Source organism: Sapajus apella, unplaced genomic scaffold, assembly GCF_009761245.1.
Source record: "Sapajus apella isolate SASKATOON/1434 unplaced genomic scaffold, GSC_monkey_1.0 scaffold2, whole genome shotgun sequence".
Lineage (NCBI taxonomy): Eukaryota > Metazoa > Chordata > Mammalia > Primates > Cebidae > Sapajus > Sapajus apella.
This window is the reverse complement of record NW_022436942.1, coordinates 60,225,793-60,231,852: the sequence shown is the minus strand read 5'-3', so window position 1 is coordinate 60,231,852 and position 6,060 is coordinate 60,225,793. Positions and strand designations below refer to the sequence as shown.

The 6,060-nt window shown below is 41.8% G+C and overlaps 1 pseudogene; it reads right to left on the bottom strand.

The window, feature by feature from the left end:
• Positions 1–2,868: 2,868 nt before the first annotated feature.
• Positions 2,869–4,193, bottom strand: LOC116557080 (annotated as a pseudogene).
• Between the last annotated feature and the right edge of the window lie 1,867 nt (positions 4,194–6,060).

Here is a 6,060-nt window from a genome sequence, read left to right as displayed (position 1 = left end):
TTTTTTTTTTTTTTTTTTTTTTTGAGATGGAGTCTTGCTGTGTCACCTACGCTGGAATGCAGTAGCACAATCTCAGCTCACTGCAACATGTGCCTCTTGGGTTCAAGTGATTCTCCTGCCTCAGCCTTCTGAGTAGCTGGGATTACAGAGGCATGCCACCACACCTAGCTAATTTTTGTATTTTTAGTAGAGACAGGGTTTCACAATGTTGGCCAAGCTGGTCTCGAACTCCTGACCTCAGGTGATCCACCTGCCTTGAGTGCTGGGATTACAAGTGTAAGCCACCATGCCTGGCCAAATTTACATTTTTTTGGCTACATTATTTCTAATAGATATGGATTTACTTCCAGTTTAAGAGAAAAAGACTGTGCATGATCGAGTATGTTTTAAAGATTCACTTACTGCCTTCATCTAATAACCTGGTTTTTCATAAAATCCTGACATGTTCATTGGAAATTTTTTTCACGTAACTAATATTTGTTTTCATTTTCAGAAAATTTATAAGGGATCAATCCAAAGTTCAGAATGATCCTATTTTTTAAAACAAATTTTCTCTAAAACAAATTAGCTTTAGGAAACTAAAATTTACTATCCCTTGAAACAAAGCAAAAAATCCCAAAATGGATCATCACATATGTGAAACCAAATACATAGATCAACACTCATAGGCAACTTAGAGTCTAAGTTTTTATTCTGCTGACTGGTGAATTCTATTTAAAAAATGAGTTTTTGGCTGGGCACTGTGACTCACGCCTGTAATTCCAGCACTTTGGAGGCCAAGGTGGGCAGATTGCGTGAGCTCAGTAGTTTGCAATCAGCCTGGGCAACACAGTGAAACCTCGTTTCTAGTAAAACACAAAAAATTAGCTGGGTGTGGCGGTGTGTGCCTGTTGTCCCAGCTACTTGAGAGGTTGAGGCAGGAGAATTGCTTGAACTGTGAGGCAGAGGTTGCAGTGAACTAAGATCACACCATTGAACTCCAGCCTGGGCAACAGAGCAAGACTCCAGCTTAAAAAAAAAAAAAAAAAAAAGTTTTCAAAATCAAGCCACTTTTTCAGATTTTAAAACAAACCAAAAACATGTAAATTGCAAAATACAAAAAGGCAAATTTGTAGGTATACACTAACAAACCCACAAAACTGGAGTACTTCAAAGGTCGAGGGTTCTGTGGAGGGTATAACATGAAAGGAACTTCACAACTGAAATAAATCATTGCCAAGTTTCCTTCATGCAACACTGAAAGTAACGGAGAACGCTTCTCTTGAACATCTCACACATTAAAAAAATAATAAATATTTGGGCCGGGTGCGGTGGCTCAAGCCTGTAATCCCAGCACTGTGGGAGGCCGAGGCGGGTGGATCACGAGGTCAAGAGATCGAGACCATCCTGGTCAACATGGTGAAACCCCGTCTCTACTAAAAATACAAAAAAATTAGCTGGGCATGGTGGCGCGTGCCTGTAATCCCAGCTACTCAGGAGGCTGGGGCAGGAGAATTGCCTGAACCCAGGAGGCGGAGGTTGCAGTGAGCCGAGATCGCGCCATTGCACTCCAGCCTGGGTAACAAGAGTGAAACTCCGTCTCAAAAAAAAAAAATAAATAAATAAAATAAAATAAAATAAATAAATATTTAAGAGTTACAAAGCTCAGATTGGTTTTCATACACATTGCACTTAGGTTTAAGATCCAATACTTGCGGCCAGGCACGGTGGCTCACTCCTGTAATCCCAGCACTTTGGGAGGCGGAGACAGGCAGATTGTGAGGTCAGGAGATCAAGACCATCCTGGCTAACACAGTGAAACCCCATCTCTACTAAAACTTAAAAAAAAAATCCAATAGTTGCAAATTAGGTCTAGTATGGTCTACGCCATAAATTGTACTCACCAATATAATGGAATATTTAGAAACACCACATTTAATGCAGTGACATATGCACTTTCCTTTTTACAAGGCAATCACAGATTGCAAATTCCATAGGGCTGTGGAAAAAAACAGTCATCTCCGTTCTCGAGTAACAAAGAAACAAACCACTTTGGCTCACTAAGATTGAAATACATGGCAGACAGGTATTCATTCTTAGATGATTATGGATTTAGAAATAAACTTCATAAGCTGAGGTGAAAATTCCAGTACATCAAAGTGTAGAGCCATGACTTTTCATTGCCTTTTGCTCAGTAAGATTGTCTATGCAGACTTCCATGGGTGGAATGACAAGCACAGTTGACTCACTGGTGATACACACGTGTGACTGTTAGCACATCACTGCAGCATGAACACAAGACACCGTGGAGTGTGGCACACTGCGACCCTACAGAGAACGTGACCTTTCTATACTGACTGCTGCTGCTCCCCTCCTCCCTTGCCTTCTTCTTCTTCTCAAACTTTTTTTTTTTTTTTTTCTGAGACAGAGTTTCACTCTTGTTGCACGGGCTGGAGTGCAACGGTGCAAGCTCGGCTCACTGCAACGTCTACCTCCTGGTTTCAAGTGATTCTCCTGCCTCAGCTTCCCAAGTAGCTGGGATTACAGGTACCTGCTACCATGCCCAGCTAATTTTTGTATTTTTAGTAGAGACAAGATTTCACCATGTTGGCCAGGCTGATCTCGAACTCCTAACCTCAGGCAATCCACCTGCCTCAGCCTCCCAAAGTGCTAGGATTACAGGCATGAGCTACCACGCCCGGCCACACAAACTTATTAAAAATCTTTTGGATAAATATTACTCCTATTACACCGTACTTCATCTTTGTTAAGCACCATCAACCTGTCTCCTTTGGGTACTGATAGAAAACTGATAGTTGTTAATTAAATCTTAGTTCAAGACTTTGAAATATGACATCTTGGCTTAATCAGGAATGAAATCTAATACTCGGGAAACTGCCACTGCCTGAACCCACACAGCCTGAGCAGAATGTTCCAGGGCACAGAGAAGCACCAGCACAGTCAGTCAAGGTAGGACTTCAAGGTAAGTCATTTTCTCCACTTCACTGTTGAACATTTTTTTTCATGAGTCATTTGTACAGTCAGCCCAATCTAAACAAATTATTTAACAAAAAAGATAATCTTTGTCATAATCCACGATCAGATTTTCTTCACAAATCTTACTTGCTCTTCAGAATCAGTGGGTTTGAAGACTAAATCACTATGTGGCTGTTCAGGAACACCCATAGCTAACTGTCATCCTATGTTTCCCACTGACGTCCTTGAGAAATGTCATACATGGGAGCCAAGAACGAACATAGAGGAAATCTGGGGATGTGTACTCACAGACACCATTACACTTGGAAACTGAGTGATCAGAGTAGCTAGAAAGGCTATGGGGATCCCAAGCCCGAGGCCGGTTCTTGAACCATCAAATATCCACAAAAAGCCTGAAGACAGGGCTATTAAAGTCAAGGACAGCTGGATACCATTGGCAAAATCCAATTTGGCACTGGCGTGGTTAATGCCAACAAAAGCTGCCGTGCAGCGCATGACACTGGCCCATTCTCTTGAATTTGTGGGGTTATCCGAGGTGACTGTTGATACAGGGGTACAGTAAACCAATAGCAGTAGCTACTGTCCCACAGCCGGGAGGGACCTACCAGGCAGAGAAAAAGATGGTGGCAATCACCTCCTCCAGGAATAGGGTAACGTTCCTCTGGATCTACAGCAGGTTGAGCACCAGGGCTAGGACCGCCCCTACTGAAAAGGGCACGAGGCTCCTCTGTACCAGGCGATGATGCCAGGTGTTGGTGTGGAGGCCTACAGGCTTGGGGCCACTCATTGCAGCACTGTGGCCCCTGGACGCAGGGTCACTATCTACGGTCCCATAGGCCACCAGCAGGGAGGGCCCAGACACGGAGGTGTTGATCATATCCCCAACCTTGGCCCCGGCTCACAGGGGGCCTCGGCATCTTGCGCACATCAGCTCCAGAAGTGGTAGTGCAATCTGGGTATCCATCACCCCCAGTGTGTCTTATATGGAGGGCCTGAAATCATGCTTTTGAAACATTCGTGATTAGATGGAAAATACTAAGGATAGAACATTGAGAAAAATGGTAAATTACAAAATTCAAGAAATTCACAAAAGAAAAAATGTGAATGTCTTACAAATGTTTTAAAATTTAGCCCAAAGAGATTATTTAATTTATTTAAACTGCTGTGAGGAAGGTCTCAGCAGTTTCCTAAAACCCTTAAAAGTGAGTTAAGGCTAATACAGGGAACAGTAAGTAGCGAGGACATGTAAGAAATGAGAACGTCCCTTGGGAGCATTTCAATATAATCACTGCAATCCATTAGCAAAGTAGACTTTGGGTCAGGGTCAAGGTAGAAGAATGAAATCTGAGAATTCCACACTGAGCAGGGATTCTCAAAGGGATCTAAGACCATATAACATTATTAGCAACTCTTGTTCTCAGCACAAGAAAACAAATATTCTGGGGTGAAGGATGGAGTGGAAATACTCGTATCTTATATAGTAGTTACCAAAGGTCATTCAGACTGACTACTTGTATATATATATATAACATATACATACATAAAGAAAAAAACTTTTAAAACAATCAGAAAGACAGATCACCTACAACTGACTACTGACTTCTCAAAAGCAAATGAATGCTAGAAGAGTATGGAATAAGATCTTCAAATATCTTCGAAGACTTTAGAGAAAACTATCTTTTGAAAGTGAAGCCAAAACCAAGTTATTTTAGATAAGCAAAAATTGAGAATGTTTATCATGGATAGCTTTCTCACAGTAATCAGGGAAGTGTGGTATTGGTGTAAGGAAAGATATGAAGTTCAATAGAACATAAATAGATTGGTAAATATAAGATCGGTTGATTTTCAAAATGGTGCCAAGCAACTCAACAGAAAAAGAAAAACTTTTCCAATAATAAATGCTGGATTGCCTAGCACAGTGCCTTGCATCTGTAATTCCAGCGCTTTGTGAGGCTGTGGTGGAAGGAGCACTTGAGGCCAGGAGTTCAAGATCAGCCTGAGCAATATAGCAAGGCCCTGTCTTGGGCTGGGTATGGTGGTTCACACCTGTAATCCCAGCACTTTGGGAGGCCAAGGTGGGCAGATCACCTGAGGCTAGGAGTTCGAGGTCAACCTGGCTAACATGGTAAACCCTGTCTTTACTAAAAATACAAAACTTACGTGGGCATGGTGGAACATGCCTGTAATCCCAGCTACTTAGGAGGCTGAGGTCTGAGAATTGCTTGAACCTGGGAGGTGGAGGTTGCAGTGAGTGGAGATTATGTCACTGCATTCCAGCTGTGACAGAACAAGACTCTGTCTCAAAAAAAAAAAAAAAAAAAAGGTAATGAAAAGACCAGCCATAAGTGAGAAGTAATATTTATAAAACACATATATGACAAAGGACCTACATTCAGAATATATAAAGAACTCTCAGAAATCAATAATAAGAAAACAACCAATAAAAAAACAGTGACAGGATTTCAACAGACACCATACTACAGAAATTGTACAGGTGACAAATATGCACATTAAGAGATGCTCAACCGCATTAGTCTATAAGGAAATGCAGAGCGAAACTATAGTGGATGTCACTATGTACTCATTAATATATCAAACACCGACAGAGATGAAGGAACTGGAACTCCTTTACATACCTGATTGGAATGCAATGGTAAAGACGCTTTGGAAAAAAACGTTTGGCAACATCACATCAAGTTAAACATACAGTTACCATATAATCCAGTCATTGCACTCTTTATTATTATTATTATTATTAAAGACAGAGTCTCGCTCTGTCACCCATGCTGGAGTGCAGTGGCATGATCTCGGCTCACTGCAACCTCCATCTTCTGGGCTCAAGTGATTCTTCTGCCTCAGCCTCCTGAGTAGCTCAGACTATAGGCACCCGCCACTATGCCCAGCTAATTTTTGTATTTTTAGTAGAGATAGGATTTCACCATGTTGGCCAGGCTGGCCTCAAACTCCTGACCTCAAATAATCCATTCACGTCGGCCTCCCAAAGTGCTGGGACTACAGGCATGAGCGACTGCACCCAGCCTACTCTTTATTGCTTACTCAAAGAAAAAAAGAATATGTCCACAC